At 43.0% G+C, this 16,272-nt stretch overlaps 1 protein-coding gene and 1 long non-coding RNA gene across 7 annotated transcripts in view; one reads left to right on the forward strand and one right to left on the reverse strand.

The window, feature by feature from the left end:
* The window catches only part of DCTN1 (dynactin subunit 1), a 35,290-nt gene extending 28,553 nt beyond the window's left edge, over positions 1-6,737 (reverse strand). The window contains exon 1 of the mRNA XM_019623541.1: positions 6,582-6,737. The gene's annotated coding sequence lies outside the window, so the exon portion shown is untranslated. The remainder of the gene's footprint in view (positions 1-6,581) is intronic.
* LOC109371203 (uncharacterized) overlaps positions 1-16,272 on the forward strand; it is a 23,689-nt gene continuing 7,417 nt past the window's right edge. For 2 of the 6 annotated variants that reach the window (XR_002121840.1, XR_002121841.1), the window contains exons 1-4: positions 1-578; positions 6,257-6,390; positions 6,731-6,939; positions 10,638-10,858. This is a non-coding gene — a long non-coding RNA (uncharacterized LOC109371203). Of the gene's footprint in view, positions 579-6,256; positions 6,391-6,730; positions 6,940-10,637; positions 11,107-16,272 lie in introns of those variants that run through there. The other 4 variants (XR_002121838.1, XR_002121839.1, XR_002121837.1 and 1 more) reach the window with 4 other exon arrangements.

Consider the following 16,272-nt stretch of genomic DNA (forward strand, 5'->3'; position numbering starts at 1 on the left):
CCCTCATAAAGTATCCTTCTACCTCAGGAATACCCAGCAATTGCCAGCCCATCTCCAAATGGCCCAGACATCCAAGAGCCAGCAAGAAAAGCTACACAATAAAAGCTTATCCTCAATAAAAGAACTTTTGCAGGAAGGCAACAGCCACTTAAGTGCAACCCTGTACTCAAATCCTGCAACCCTCCCAGTGCTAGCAGGAGGCCTACTTAACAGCCTGTTCCAAGTTCCTGCTGGTTCCTTCCCATGAATCCACCACCGAATCCCTGGCACTAGGACCCTGCAGACAGGGAACCCTGAGTCTGCGCTCTAAAGAGAGAGATGCACCATTTCACAACTTCAGCAAAAACCAAAGCAGCCAACAAAGCCACAGCCACCTGGGCTGTGCCAGACTGCCTTTTGGGCAGCTCCCTGGCCACTCCCCAGAAGCAGAGCATTCTGTCCTCTCTCTTTTTAAATCCACGTCATCATCTGATCATAATGGAAATCAATCTCCTCAAGTCACCACGCAAAGGCGTATCCATGGCAACCTCAAGAGGAAGGACACGGAAATGATGCGCCAGTGGCTGCAGCAGGAAAAGGTAAGTCCATTTCTCTTCCATCCATGCCATCCCACCATTTTCCCCCTTCACTCAAGTCAGGTTTGTACCTTAACTGTAAATGCTATCACACCAATGGGGAAAACACAAAAGGCAAGTGTTAATAATCTATGCTATTATATAAGGTTATAGGTCTGCCTCGTCCCATGATGGCAGAAAAAAATTCTTTTTCTGGCTGATGGAGACAAGATCTCTTTTCTAATTCACTGTGATACAGTTTCAGTCTGCAGTACCATACACTATCAGTCACTTGTCTTTCTGGTCAGGATGCTAGGAAATCACTCAAGGATTTCAGGGTTCCCTACGTAGCTTTAAAAAGCCAGCAGCAACAGTGACCCCACCGCCCTTGACGACCGATGCCACAATCATGCCCACAGACTGGCCTGATAAGACTCCCTCCTGAGCAGCCCTGGACTCTGGCCCCACGAAGTCCAGAAATTGGGAGCTGGGATTCAGTTTCTGCCTTTTCTGATGCCTCGGGGGATGGAATGCCATTTCTGCAGAAGAGATTCATCAAACCTAAGTACTACTAAGCCTAAGTAATCCTCCATGCCTCAATCTCCTCTTCTGTAAAATAGGGATAATAACAGTATCTTTCTAACAGTGTTGTTGTAAAAGTCACATTAAGAATGACTGAAAAGAAATTAAAAGAGTGCCTAATGTGGAGTGCTCAATAAATGCCAGCCATTATTATGAAGAAGAAGGTGAGGCTACAGTGCAGGATTTAAGTTTGGAAAGTACTCAACACTCCTGGGGCATATCTCGAGTCTGCTCTCTCTCCCTTTCCTCTGGACAGCTGTTTCAAGTTTCCCTTACTACTTTCTAGTCCCTATTCCTGTCTGAGCCCAAACCAGCACCCTATCACCTCAGCAGATAACCTCACTGAGAAAGAAACTGAGACAATTAGATAAGAATTCCTCTGCAAATTCAGATATATCTACAACCATCATTGCCTCTTTCTTCCTACAGTCTTTCCTTTCTTCCATCATCCCTCTTCAAAGGAAATGATGACCCCCCTCTTTTTCAGGGCCAACACCTCCACCCTCCTCTGAGGACCTGATTTAATAATCATCTTTTCTCCTGTGCTTTCAATTGCACCCTCTCTACCGGCTCTTACACATCATCAGATAACCCATGCTCACGACTCTTCTAGGAAAAACTGCCTGCCTCTAGTCTGTGCAACCTCCTACACCAGCTGCCACCATCTATTTTCCTTCCTTCCATGCCAAACTACTCACAGTGATTACACCCAACCCATCTTCACTTCCCGTCTACTCCTCAATTGACCTGGCCCCTGGTCCCTACCATTCCACTGAAGCTGCTCATGCTAATGAAGTAAAAGCCCTGGTGGCCACAACCTTCCAGCTGTCCAATCCCAAGGTGCATTTTCCAAGCTCATCCTACTTGACCTCTCTGTAGCAAATGAGGCTGCTGTTCCTCTTCCTTCCTCTTCTCCTAGCTTCCTGGACAACCCTCTCTCTCACCTTGCACACCAATCATTCACAACTCCGTCATTTTCAGCCTTCTGTAAGCATGGCTGGGCTCATCCATTCCCACAGCATCAACTACCACTTACACCTACCACCCCTAGGCACAGACTCTTCTTTTAAAAAACAAAAAGATTTTTATTGGGTAATTGGGGGATGGGAACAGCACTGGGGAATTGGGGGAAGGGGAACAGACAAATTGCTGCCCTTTTGTTCTTCAGTCTAGTTGTGGAGGATGTTGCTTCACTGGCCCAAGTTGGCACCATCATTACGCTCTTCCCGGGTGAGGCAGATCAGTCGCCGGCTTCTGGACAGCCACTCATAGCAGCTGCTGGCCGCTCACGCTGGCTGCTGGCTTACACACGGTAGCCCATGGCAACCCACTGCCACAGTGGCTGCAGCCTATGCCATCACCGGCAACTCATGGCAGCCCAGCTCCAGGTTGGAGCTGTTTTTCAGCATCTTAGCTGTAGAGGGCAGTGTCACTGGCCCTCATATGTGGGATCCGAACCGGGGCCCTCTGGCGTCCCAAGCCAGCTCTTAACCGATGCGCCACTCGGCCGGCCCGGCACATACTCTTCTGAATCTCAGGCCCACATTTCCACCTGTATGCTAAGTGCCACGGACACCCCGAAGTTCAACATGATCCTAAACACACTCGCTATCTTCTCCCTAAAATATGTTCCTCCTCTATATTCCCTCTTTATTACTGGCACCACCATCCTCCCAAAATAGAAAACTGAGTCATCCTCAGCAACTCCCTCTCTCTTGTTCTCAATAGCCAGTCATTACGTCAGGTAATTATGTCTGGCTCTAGTCTCTCAGGTTCATCCCCTCCTTTCCATCCCCAATGAGCTAAGCCTTAGTTCAGCCTTAGACCATGCTTAGGTTATTACAAGAGTTTCCTCATGTCCCTGATCCAGATTCTTCCCTTTTAGTCTATTGCCACAGTTAGCTTCCCAAAACACAATCATCACCTCGTGCCTAAAACCTTCTGGTGGCTCCCATGCCCACAAAATTAAATCTTCTCGGCATAGCATTACAGGCCATTAAAAACCTGGTCTTGCTATGAATCCAGTCTCATCAATCACCTCTCCTTTGATCTCGAAGTTCTCCCATTTGAATCTACTTATCTTCCCCCTTATGCCTCTGCAAATATTGCAAATGTCACCTGGGCCATTCTCTCTCCTCATCTTCAAGGCTCAGCTCAATATCACCTCTTTCCTGAGGATTCCCCTGACATCTCCATGTAGAGCTAGTTATTCCTTCCTCTGCCATCACATAGCACTTTGAGCCTATCTCTGTTACAATATCTCATTTTATTTAAAATATTGTCTCCCTTATCCTATCATGAATTCCTCCAGGGCAGAGAGGAAATCATCTCAGTATCCTAAGCACTGAGCACAGAAGACACTCAATGTGGAATAGAAGCCTGTACCAACATTAGACTCTAGGGATATAAGTTGGTTCTGACAGCTTTCCTAGAGAGTAGTTCCACCCTTAAAGACCACCACCATGGTGGAAATTACCAGTCATGTCCTCATTGTGTGCTGGAGCCATTGATTCTCTCACACACACACACCCAGATGTAGCTCTTTCCTCTCCAGATAGGAGCCTAAGAAACTAAAAATACAGAGACAGCCCCAAGTCCTATGGAATTTGGTAGTGACACTAAATTTCAATGGCATGTGCTTCCAGGGTGAAAGGACCACAGAGAGACCTCCAGGCTCTAGGAAACATGCAGATCTTCTGGGAAAAACAGCTTTAGTGAGGCTTTGGGGTTGACAAAGGTCCAGTCTCTGCTTCAGTGAAGTCCTCTGGGGCTATGTAGGAGCTTGGGGAGGTCAGACTGGACATTGAATTTGTCCATCAGCCAAGTGTAACTGTTACTAGCCTGAACTTCAAAAGAAAACTGATATAAAGCCAAATTCAGAGTCTCTAGGATGGCAAGCCCTAAATACATTTGAATCAGTCAACTGCTCAGCACTTGCCTCCTTGGGGGACAGAGGACCCAGCTCTCATTTCCCGTGGTATGGGACAGATAGACCAAGTCTCCACAGCACCACCCAGTAGCTGGAGACAAGCCAAGCAACCTGAGAATCCTCTACTACAATCTCTCCCAAACCGTAACACCAGGCAGCCACTAACAACGATAAAGCTGGCAGAGCAAAACCTACAGTGGCAGTTGTCATTTGTATGATTCTCCCAACTGTTTTGACTCCTCCCTAACAATTTCTTCTCCTTTGTACACTCATGTCAGTCAGACAACTTACCAATTCTTCCTTAGTATTGCCTCCTGCATCCTTCCTTTATCCTCCATTACCACTGTCATAACTTTGCTCTGCCACTTAATAGCTTTGAAAATTAAGGTAAATCATTTACCCTCTTTGGAACCTCATCTCTAAAACAGGGTAACAGCTGCTCTGCCTACCTCACAGGATTATTAAGTCAAATGAGATAATGCCTATGAAAGGATCTGTAATCTGTAAAATGTCATACATAAATATAAAGCATTATTAATATTAGCAATCTAAGTCCTCTATGACAAATAATGTGAAGCAGATCTGGCTCCCTGCCTCTCTCCTTCCCCATTTCCAACCACATTACAAACCCCGTTAAAAAAAAATCGATAAACTCTAAAATATTGCTTTGCCCATATACTCACCTCCCCCAAATCTTTCACTAACATACCATTTCTTACTTGAGCCAAACAATCCTGGGTCTGACACATGCACTGTCATCTCTGCACTACTGTCAGCTGCTCAGTATGCTTTCCCTAGTCTGGCAAGCCCCACCCATCCTTCAAAGTCCAACTAAAGCCTCACTCCACTCCAGGCAGAAGGAATAAATGTAAAAGAAAGGGATTTGAAACATTGTCATGGAAGAATTAGGGGCAATTTTGCTTACAGGAAACTTGGTAGGAACAGCTGTCATCTAATACTTTAAAGGTCATCTTTTAAAGAGAGATTACACTTTTTTTTCTATTTGATTCCAAGAGCTCACCTAGGACCACAGGATGGAAGTTGCAGAGATGTATTTCAGCCACAAAAACTTCCTTATTAAACTACCCCAAGATGAAAGGGGATGACTTATCTGCAGTAAATTTCCATTAGAAATGTTCAAACCCAAGTTGGCCATTGGGCATGGATGTTTTAGATGGAATTCAGCTATCAGAAGGGTAAACTGGACTATAATCACAGCATTTTAGATGTGAAAGGAACCTTAGAGATCTAGTCCAGTCTCGTATTTTATGCGCCTGGACAGGTGAAGTCACTCACTCAAAGCAGCACAGTTTGTTCCGGAGAACAGTAAGCGGAACATGGTCTCTTTCGATCCAGTAATCTATTACCTTGCTACTCAAAGTTTGGGCCATGGACCAGCAGCATAAACATTACCTGGGAACTTGTTCAAAATGTACAAACAGAATCTGTGTTTTAACATGATCCCCCGGTGTATGAACCATTAAAGTTTGAAGAGCACTGACCTACACTACCTCTTCCAAACCTTGCGTTTCTAATTCTGGAACTGCATTTCCCAAACTGCTTCAGATGTTAAGCAGAGGCAGCACCCAAGAAAAACCGTATTTACAGCTCATCTAGGAAACTCTCCTAGATTCCTGCTAGTATCATTAGCATATTGAAGGCTCTGAAATATTGTGTAGAGAAAACTTGACCATGACGTTTCTAAACCTATTTGAGCACAAAAATGCCTTTAAAATTTTTATTCTCTCTTAACATTCCAATAGCTCAGGCTCTGGCAGTACACCAGGTAAAGAATGTCAAACTACCTCACAGCTCCTTCACTCTGTGTACGTTAAGCACACTTGATTAGTAGGTGGTCAATATGGGCTTGCTGCTATCCTCACTGCAAAATATGAGAGTAAGTTTCTAAATCACTGCCTCTTTAAAAACAGTGGAGTTCCTCATCTGTGTGATTTAGCTGTGGTTCTTCTGCCTAAAGACTAGAGGGATGCGCAAGATGACTTCTCAAGGATCATCCTGCTAGTAAGGCGGCCCCCGGCAGTGGTAGACACAGACACACCAAACCCATATCCAGGCCCCAGGCTGGACACTTCTATGTTTTGTTTTGTTTTGTTTTCCTCGGGGGGTGGGGGGAGTAGAGAGGGAGGGTGTTTGTTATTTTGACACAAACTTCTCAACCATGTGCCTACAGGAAACCTGTGGCTCGGAATGGGTTCAGGGTGCTTGGGACGCGCCCAGGAAAGGAGGGTGGCCTTGCAGTTCTGGAGGAACTCGGAGGAGCAATCACTCTGATCCCGGGAGAACACCGCCAGGCTGACAACTCAGGTGGGTCGGACCCGCCCAGACCCAGACGGGCGCCCACCCCCGCCGCGGCCCACCCTCGCCATCCCCTGCCCCGCACTCCGGGCTCCATGCTGCCCCCAGGCCAGCGCCGAGCCCCCAGTCCACTGCCGGGAACCTCGCAAACACGCGGAGGGCGGCGGAGGGGACGGTTGGCAAGGTCGCCGCCTCCGTACCTGTCGACTCAGGGGCTCCGCGCCCGGCTCCAGCCCCACCGGCGACCGACGCCCAAGACCTTGCCAGTGCCGCCCCGCCCCACCCGCGCGAGCTGCCCGACGCGTCGCCCGACCCCATTAGGCCCACCCCAGACCCTCTCGCCCTGAAGGTCCAAAGGCGCTCTGATACCAAGAAACACGCTACTCTTCCCCAAAACCTGCCGGGGTTAAAAACTGCGCGCTGAGCGCGGCCAAGGAGACAGCGATCAGGCACAAGGCTGGACACCTGGGACGAAATTTGCGCGTGCGCAGTGTGCCTGGGAAGCGGATTAGGACCACAGGAGAGAGGCGTGTCGTAGCCAGCGCCGTCTGCCGGCGGGTAGGAGACAGCGCTGAGGGTTTTGGAGGTCTCGTTTGCAGCAGGCAACTGGGTCCCCTGGAGAGTCGCTAAGCTTTTCAGTGCTAAACTGCTAGTTAAAACAATACTGAAAAACCGTATCTCGTCAGTTAGCTTGAGGGGGAAAAAGTTAAATTTTGCTGCTACTCAGTGTTATCCATCATATGATATGGGGCTACAGGCATTCTCATGCCCTTATGATGCGAATGTAAACGACACAAATTTACATAATGGCATTTTGGCATTTTTTAATTTAAAAAAGAGAAATCATTAGGGGTGGCAAGTGGCACATTGGTTAGGAGTTGGCTTGGGACGCCAGCTCTGAGCAGTAGAACCCGGGTTCAGATCCCACATGCGGGCCAGTGACTCTACGCCCTCTACAGCTAAGATGGTGAACAACAGCTCCACCTGGAACTGGGCTACTGTGAGTTGCCAACAACGGCATAGGCTGCAGTGGGGCTGGCCGGCAGCTGGCGTGAGCTGCGGTGAGCTACCTGAGCGGTCATCCAATAACTGGCAAGCGACTGCCTCAGCCAGGAAGAGTGCAATGTTAATACCAACATGGGCCAGTGAAGCGACATCCTCCACAACTAGACTGAAGAACAAAAGGACAGCAACTTGTCTGTTCCCCTTCCCCGATTCCCCGATTTTTAAAGAGAAACCATTAAAAAGTACAAACCCCTTGACCCAGTGCACCCACTTCTAATAATGTAGCCCCCAAAAATGAAAGACAGAGCAAGTGTGCAAAGACATTTTTATAAGGATATTGGGAGAGCTAGGATTTGATAGAAATGGGTTCCAATTCTAACTACAGTTTACTGTTTGAGATCTTTGGCTGGTTACTTAACCTCTCCGTGCCTATGTTTCCTCATTTGTAAAATGAGGAGGTTAATGATACTATCTATATTATTAGGTTGTTAGGAAGATTAAGTGAATCTATCTAAAAAGCCTGAAATATAACAATTGTGATGTTATGTTTATCTCAGTTAATCTCAGATTGAAAACAACCTGAAAAATCCATAAAGTTGTTGATGGGGTGGAGGTGGGAGGCAAATGGTAGAAAAGATGAATTGGGCAACCTTTCCACTATTGCCCCCTTTTTTCCCATTTCATCTCCTAAATAGTTCCAATTACTATTCTGAATAGATAATGCACTTGCATGATCCCCAAACCAAAACAATATAAAAAGTATGCATTCAAAAGCCTCCCTTCAACTCGTTTCCATTCACTCCTTACCCCTTGCCCACTACAGGTAACTCTTATTAGTTTCTTTCTTATCCTCTCAATGTTTTATGCAAATGCAAGGAAATATGAATATATCATCTTACTCCTCCCATTTCTTGAACAGAAGGTAGCATACTATACACACTTGCACCATAGTTTCTTCCCTTAACAATATATCCTGGAGATGTTCTAAATCAGTAAGTAGAGCTCTTCCTCGTTCATTTTTTTCAGCTACATAGTACTTTGTTGCATGGATACACTTAATTCATTAACCAGCCACTTCTAGTTGGATATTTTGTTTCCAGTTTTTTGTTATTGCCAACATGCGGCAGTGAATCCCCTTGTACATATATTATTCCATATGTGAGCAGGTATATCTATAGGATAATCTGGATCAAATAATAAATGCAGCTATAATTTTAGTAGAAATGACCCCCGTCCCCTTCAATTAAAGAGAAATGGTATGAAAATAGATTTAAAGGTTTTTAAAGGCACTACATACAAATTTATTTTATTGTGGGAAAACACATAACATAAAACTTACCATTGTAACTATTATTAAGTATACAGTTCAGTGGCACTAAGTACATTTACATTATTGTGCAACCATCACCACTATCTCCAAAATTTTCTCATCTTTCCATGCTGAAACTCTGTACCCATTAAATAGTACTCACTTTTCTCGCCTCACCCTAGCCCTTGATAACAAACATTCTACTTTCTGTCTTTGTGAATTTGACTATTCTAAATATTTCATATAAATAGAATCACACAATATGTGTTCTTCTGTGTTCTGGCTTATGTCTTCAAAGTTCATTCATGTTGTAGCATGTGTCAGCATTTCCTTCCTTTTTAAGACTGAATGATATTCCATTTACTGTATACACCACATTTTGTTTATCCATTTACCCATCTATGTATATTTGGGTTGTTTCTACCTTTTGGCTATTGTAAATATGAATATATATATATATATATATATATATAATTATTTTTTTTAAGATTTTTATTGGGGAATTGGGGGATGGGAACAGCGCTGGGGAATTGGGGGAAGGGGAACAGATAAATTGCTGTCCTTTTGTTTTTCAGTCTAGTTGTGGAGGACGTTGCTCCACTGGCCCAAGTTTGCACCATCATTGCGCTCTTCCCGGGCGAGGCAGATCAGTCGCCAGCTTCTGCACAGCCTCTCATGCTGGCTGCTGGCTACACACGGTAGCCCATGGCAACCCACTGCAGCAGGGGCTGCAGCCTACGACGTTGCCGGCGACCCACTGCAGCCCAGCTCTAGGTTGAGCTGTTGTTCAGCATCTTAGCTGTAGAGGACAATGTCACTGGCCCTCATATGTGGGATCCGAACCAGGGCCCTCTGGTGTCCCAAGCCAGCTCTTAACCATCGCGCCACTCAGCCGGCCCTGAACATATGTTTTTTTAATATAAGTACATATCCCACTTATTCCATCCCTAAGATTCCTACCCAAAGCAACTCTTGATGCCAGTTTTTTGTTTGCTGTTTCAGAGTTGATCTCTGAAAACGTAAGCATTTTAAATGCAAACAGCATCTTCCTGTACACACTGTTCTGAACCGTATTTTTATCTCCACTGGACAATATATCTTAGAGGTTATCCATATTAGTACATATTGATCTGCCTTGAAATTTTTTTTTAAAGATTTTATTGGGGAATTGGGGGAGGGGAACAATGTTGGGGAATTGGGGAAGTGGACCAGTTGTTCTTCAGTCGTCGTTGTGGAGGGCACCAGTCGCCATCTGGCTTCCCGTCGGCAGCTAGTGGCCTCTAAGCTCAAGGTGCTGTGTCAGTCTTAGTTGTGGGTGGGCGTAGCCACCATCCCATGCAGGAGTCAAACCAGCAGCCTTGTTGTTAAGAGCACACACTCTATCCACTGAGCCATGCGGGCGGCAGCTCAGCTCAAGGTGCCGAGTTCAGTCTTAGTTGCTGGTGGACGTAGCCCACCATCGAACAGGCAGTCTTGTTGTTACACCAGCTGAGCCCATCCTGCCAGTTGTTGGCAGCTCAGCAACAGCTTAGCTAGGGTGCAGCATCATTGGCCCATGTGGGAATCGAACCAGCGGCTCTGTTGCTCAGAGCTCGCGCTCTTAAGCCAACTCTTAACCAACTGAGCCACTCGGCTGGCCCTTGAAGTTTTTTTAAGTGTATTTTTTTAGTATTATTTGAGCTGGAGTCATCTTTCTTAGTGGCTATAACAACTTTTAACAGCTGTCCTGAGTTTTCATGTGAAGCTGCCAGGCCTCAGGTGGAATGGGTAGTGAGGATACAGGAAAGACCCAAATACTTCTCAGCACCAAGAAAGGGGGTACCATTGAGTCTAAAGGACAGGACATGCTAATAGGGGAAATCTTGTTCCTTTTACGTTGCATCAGGCTGAGTGGTCTTCAAGGAAAATTAATATTGTCTTTGTCCTATGTGTTTTTTCATAGGTGCCAGCCTGAGGCTTCCTCTGATGGGGAAACCTGAACAGGACTGCTAGGACTCCAAAATTCCAATTTGCATGACTGGGGCCCATTCTCCCAACCTGTGGTGCTGAATAGAGATCATCTGTGCTCATCTGGGTAGAATCCTAGGCATTCCAGAACATGGGAAGGAAGCAAGAGGGAAACCCTCCCCTTGAGGAAAGGAATGCTGTTTCCCAGAGGAAGAGGTGGTTTTCAGGCTGAGAAACTTGGAGAGGGGATTGGATAAAGGCAGAGAGAAATCAAAGATGACAAAGCCAGACATGGGGAGGACAAATGTGGGGAGAGAAGCATGTAGCTTAGCTATACCAGCATTATCCAATAGGAATAAAAATGTAAGTTTTGAAATTGCCTTTAACCGAGGTGTAGGCTAATAAATTTTGCAGGGATTTGGTTTTTTTGGAGAAAATTATTAAAATTAAATATTATAAGCCAACTACACATATAATCTTAATTTTTTAGCAGCTATAATTTTTAAAAGTTAAAAGGAAAAAGTGAAATTAATTTAACAAGATATCCAAAATATTATTGCTTCAATTTGTAATAAATACAAAAGTATTAATGAGGTATTTTACTTTTTTTATACAGCCTTTGAAATCCACATGTATTTGGCACTTACAGCACATCTTTATTCAGATGGTAAATTTTCATTGGAAATACTTGATCTGGTTTAGATTTCATAAAATGTACAGTTGAAGAAGTAGATTCATGTATGCAACATTTGTCAAACATATTTAGACGATTTCCAATAACTGGATTAAATATACATTTTTAAACTTAAATTTTACTTAATTAAAATTAAATAAAATTTAAGATTCAGTTCCTCGTTAGCCACACTCAGTAGCCACATGTGGCCAATGGCTTTCATATTGCACAGTCTAGAGATATAACTTCAACCCTTCTTTCCTCTGCCTTGTTTTACTTTTATGAGAGGGTCTGGCCTTCAGGAAAGAACCTAATATGTACTCATCATTGCTGGCTTTGTTATCACACACGGGAGAGTGTGGGGAGACAAGGAGGCCCCGGGAGCGCCAGACTTGCTGTTCCCCATTTCTTTCTGGAGTACAGGTGGGGAATGTGAGGATGGTCCTTCAGGGACCTTGAAGGCCATGCACTAAGAAGAATCTACAATGAGATAAGCCAGAACAACCATAAGAAGTTATTCTGACAGTGGGAATTTAGGACCTCACAAGTTCTATTGTAGAAATCATGGGAAAAACCACATATACAAATAGAGACTTTTTGTTAAAACAAATACCGACCTTTGAAGAGAATACAAGTCCTCATTAGATTCTCTAAAATGAGGAATACAAAGATGTCCAATAATTCTGATTCTAATCAACATTGTATAATATTTTAAGACATAACTAATAAGGTAAGAAAAAATATAAAGATACAAAGGAATAAATTAAACTGTCATTTTTCACAAATGATATAATGACCTACATAGAAAATGCCAAATATGAAAATGATTAGAATTGATAAACATATGTACATATTAGGGATTCCAGTGAAGCTGGCGGAGTAGGTAAATGCTGTATTCCCCTCCTTGCATGACCACATCAAAATCACAACTAGACTACAGAACAACCATCTTTGAGAATTGCCCGAAGTCTAGCTGAACAGAAGTCCTATAACAAAAAACATACAGAAGAGGCCTCCACAAGATGGGTAGGAGGGGCAGAGACGTGAATGGGCTGTTTCCACACTGTGTGTGGCAGTTAAAACTCAGGAGGGATACTTGGCCGCGGAGGTCCCCCTTGAGGACTGAGGGGTCCCAGCCTCATGACAGATGCCCAGCCCAGACACCCCAAGCCTGCCGAGATTACAGATATTGGGATTTTCAGTTACAGTATATAAAATGGATGTTTAATATGTTTTTAAAAACATAAAGGGAGATTTAAATATGAAGAAGGAACAAGAGATTATAAAAATTGACTAGGTAGATTGCCAAAACAACCAATTATAAAATAGTAATAAAATATAATAATTATAATATAAAGTTATTAGCATAAACAAAAGATTAGTCACAGCTGTTACACTAAAATAAAAAGTCTTTCAAAGTAAGAGTCAACAAGTGTTTATTTGAGATTAAAAAAAAAAAAAAGGATAGCTGTTTGGGAAGTGCTGATTCAGGCAGAAGCCCAAAGAGTGTTCCAATCAGAAGAAAAAGTCAAGGGGTATTTATGAGAAAGAAAAGGGGAACAATTACATCAATAGAAGAAAGGCATTTCTATTGGTTCAGATAAGCTAACAAAGTGATGTTAATTCTAATGTTTTTAATTATCGGTCTGTTAAATATCATTCCAGTAGTCATATCTGCTTCCTTGTTATCTCTGTAAATAATTCTTTGGGACACAATGTTACTTTAGGCCCAGTTCAAAGGTTATTTTGCCCTGTTTTAACATTCCAAAGGTCTGAGGCATATGATGTGCAAGGCTGTTTCTCTGGGATGGCAGTTCAACTACATTTTAAAGTGTCGCCATTTAGATTATTTTTACATAGCTAAAGAGATAATTAGTGAATTGGAAAATAGATCTAAAAAATGAACTAAAATGCAACTTTAACATACAAGACAAAGGAAAATGTGAAAGAGAAGTTAAAAAATACAAAAGATAAAGTGAGATGGTCCAACCTTTATCGAATTGCAATTCCATAAAGAAAGATAATAAAGGAGAGGCTGTATTTAAAGACAAACACAGGATATATATATATATATATATATATATATATATATATATATATATATATATATATATATATCCTCCAAGTCAAGAAACCCAAGGGATTCCCACCAGGATAAACAAAGAGAAGTGCACATCTGGATTAATAATAGTGAAGCTGTAGAAAAATAATAACAAACATAAAATCTAAAAAGGAGCAAGAGGGAAAGGCAGATTCCCTACAAAGCAACTGTTAGATAACATCTGATTTCTCAGCAGCAACAATGAAAGCCAGAAGGCAAAATTTTTTCTTTTTAAAGATTTTTTTTTTTAATTGGGGGATTGGGAGATGGGAACAGCACTGGGGAATTGGGGAAGGGGAACAGACAAGTTGCTGTCGTTTTGTTCTTCAGTCTAGTTGTGGAGGACGTTGCTTCACTGGCCCAAGTTGGCACCATCATTGCGCTCTTCCCGGGTGAGGCAGATTAGTCGCTGGCTTCTGGACGGCCGCTCACAGCGGCTGCTGGCCGCTCACGCTGGCTGCTGGCTACACAAGGTAGCCCATGGCAACTCATTGCAGCAGGGGCTGCAGCCTATGCCCTCGCAGCCCAGCTCCAGGTCGAGCTGTTGTTCAGCATCTTAGCTGTGGAGGGCAGTGTCACTGGCCCTCATATGTGGGATCCAAACCAGGGCCCTCTGGCGTCCCAAGCCAGTTCTTAACCAACGCACCACTCGGCCGGCCCCAAATGTTTTTTAAAATAAGAGAAAATAACTACCAATCTATAATTCCTTAGCCAGCAAAATGATTCCTCAAAAATGAAGGTAAAGTACATTTTAAAAAATCAAACAAATGACACTAAGGAAATTTACTATCATTAGATCCTGTATTAGTTTTTTATTGTTGCATAACAAATTACTACAAACTCAGTGGCTTAAAAGTTCACATTTATTGTCTCCCAGTTTCTGTGGGTCAGGAGTCTGAGTACAGGTTAGCTGGGTCCCTGGGTCTCACTAGGCTGAAATCAAGGTGTCATCAAGGGTTGCACACTAATCTGGGCTCTAGGTCCTCTTCTCATCTGGGCTCTACATCCTCTGCCAGACTCACTGATTATTGGCAGAATTCAGTTCCTTAGGAACGTAGAACTGAAGCTTTCACTCCTAGAGGCCATGTAGCCCTCTCCAAAATGTGGCACTTTGCTTTTCTCATGGTAAACAGGAGAATCTCTCTGACTTCAGGGAAGATCTAACCCTTTTTAAAGACTCACCTGATTAGGTCAGGCCCACCCAAAAAATCTCCCCTTTGATTAACACAATGCTGATTGATTACAAACTTTAGTTACATCAGCAAAATCTCATTTTCTAGGTATATAATGTAATCACAGGAGTTAAATTGCATCATAGTCACTAGTTCTGCTCACACTTAAGGGGACGAGATTATACAGAATGTGTACACAAGAGGGTAGGAATCAAGGGGGCCATCTTTGAATTCTGTCTATTATAAATCCTCATTAAAGGAACTTCTAAAGGGTGTACTTTGGGTAGAAGAAAAATAACCCCAGATGGAAAATCTGAGACACAAAAAAGAAGAGCGAGCAAAGAAAATATTAAACATATGTGTAAGTCTACACAAATATCAACTATAACAATATAGTATCTGATTTCTAAGATTAACAAAATAACAATATAATTAAAATATTGGGTTACAAAAGCATATAAATTCAAAGGGAATGATAATGTTAGGGAATTCTAAGATCTCTGTATTGTTTGAAAGAAGCATAAAGATATTGATTAAAGATACTGTTAAGTTAAAGATGCAGGTTAAAATTTTTAGATGAACCACTAAGGAACAGAAATAGATTATATACTTTCAAAACAAGAGAGAGTTTAAAAATGGAAAAACAATCCACTGCTTGCTAAGATGCTCCCAGCCAGCCTTTTTTCCTTCCCTGTCTCCTTCACTCGGAGTCTGGTGCATCTCCCAGCTTCTGCCCCATTTTCTCTCACAGCCATTCTCCCAAACAAGTTTCTTGTACATCTCATCCTAACTTGGTATCTGCTTCTTAGATGACTAACACAAATCCCCAACTCATCTTATAAAATGAATATTTTGAGGACAAGAAAACCAGACAATGGCAATATAAGTTAAGGAGAGTAAAAGCCAATTTTATTTATGAACATAGTAAAAAGTTCTAAAGAAAAAAATGTGAGTATGCTAAATTTAGCAATGTATACAAAAGAAGCACTATGATCAAGTTTGGTTTATTCCAGAAATGCAAGTTTGGTTTAGTACTAGAAAATCCATTAAGGTTTTCTAGGAAAAGAAATAAAAGTTCTGATAGTTGAAAGGGAAAAAATAAAACTATTATTATTCCTAGGTGATGTGATTTTCTATGTAGAAAAAACAAAAGAATCCACAGATAACTTCTTAGAATTAAATAATAAAGTTGCTTAATATGTGATCAATGTACAAATTTTAAAATACCATTTACAAGGCCAGCAGAGTGGTGCGGTGGTTAAGAGCTGGCTTGGGACGCCAGAGGGCCCCGGTTCGGATCCCACATATGAGGGCCAGTGACACTGCCCTCCACAGCTAAGATGCTGAACAACAGCTCAACCTGGAGCTGGGCTGCTGTGAGTCGCCCACGAAGGTATAGGCTGCAGCCCCTGCTGCAATGGGTTGCCATGGGCTACTATGTGTAGCCAGCAGCCAGCGTGAGTGGCCAGCAGCCCCTGTGAGCAGCTGTTCAGAAGCTGGCGACTGATCTGCCTCCCTCAGGAAGAGCACAGTGATGGTGCCAACTTGGGCCAGTGAAGCAACGTCCTCCACAATTAGACTGAAGAACAAAATGACAGCAACTTGTCTGTTCCCATCCCCTAATTCCCCAATAAAAATATTTAAAATAATAATAATAATAATAAATAAAATACCATTTACAATA

Source organism: Hipposideros armiger, unplaced genomic scaffold (assembly GCF_001890085.2).
Source record: "Hipposideros armiger isolate ML-2016 unplaced genomic scaffold, ASM189008v1 scaffold_553, whole genome shotgun sequence".
NCBI classification, from domain to species: domain Eukaryota; kingdom Metazoa; phylum Chordata; class Mammalia; order Chiroptera; family Hipposideridae; genus Hipposideros; species Hipposideros armiger.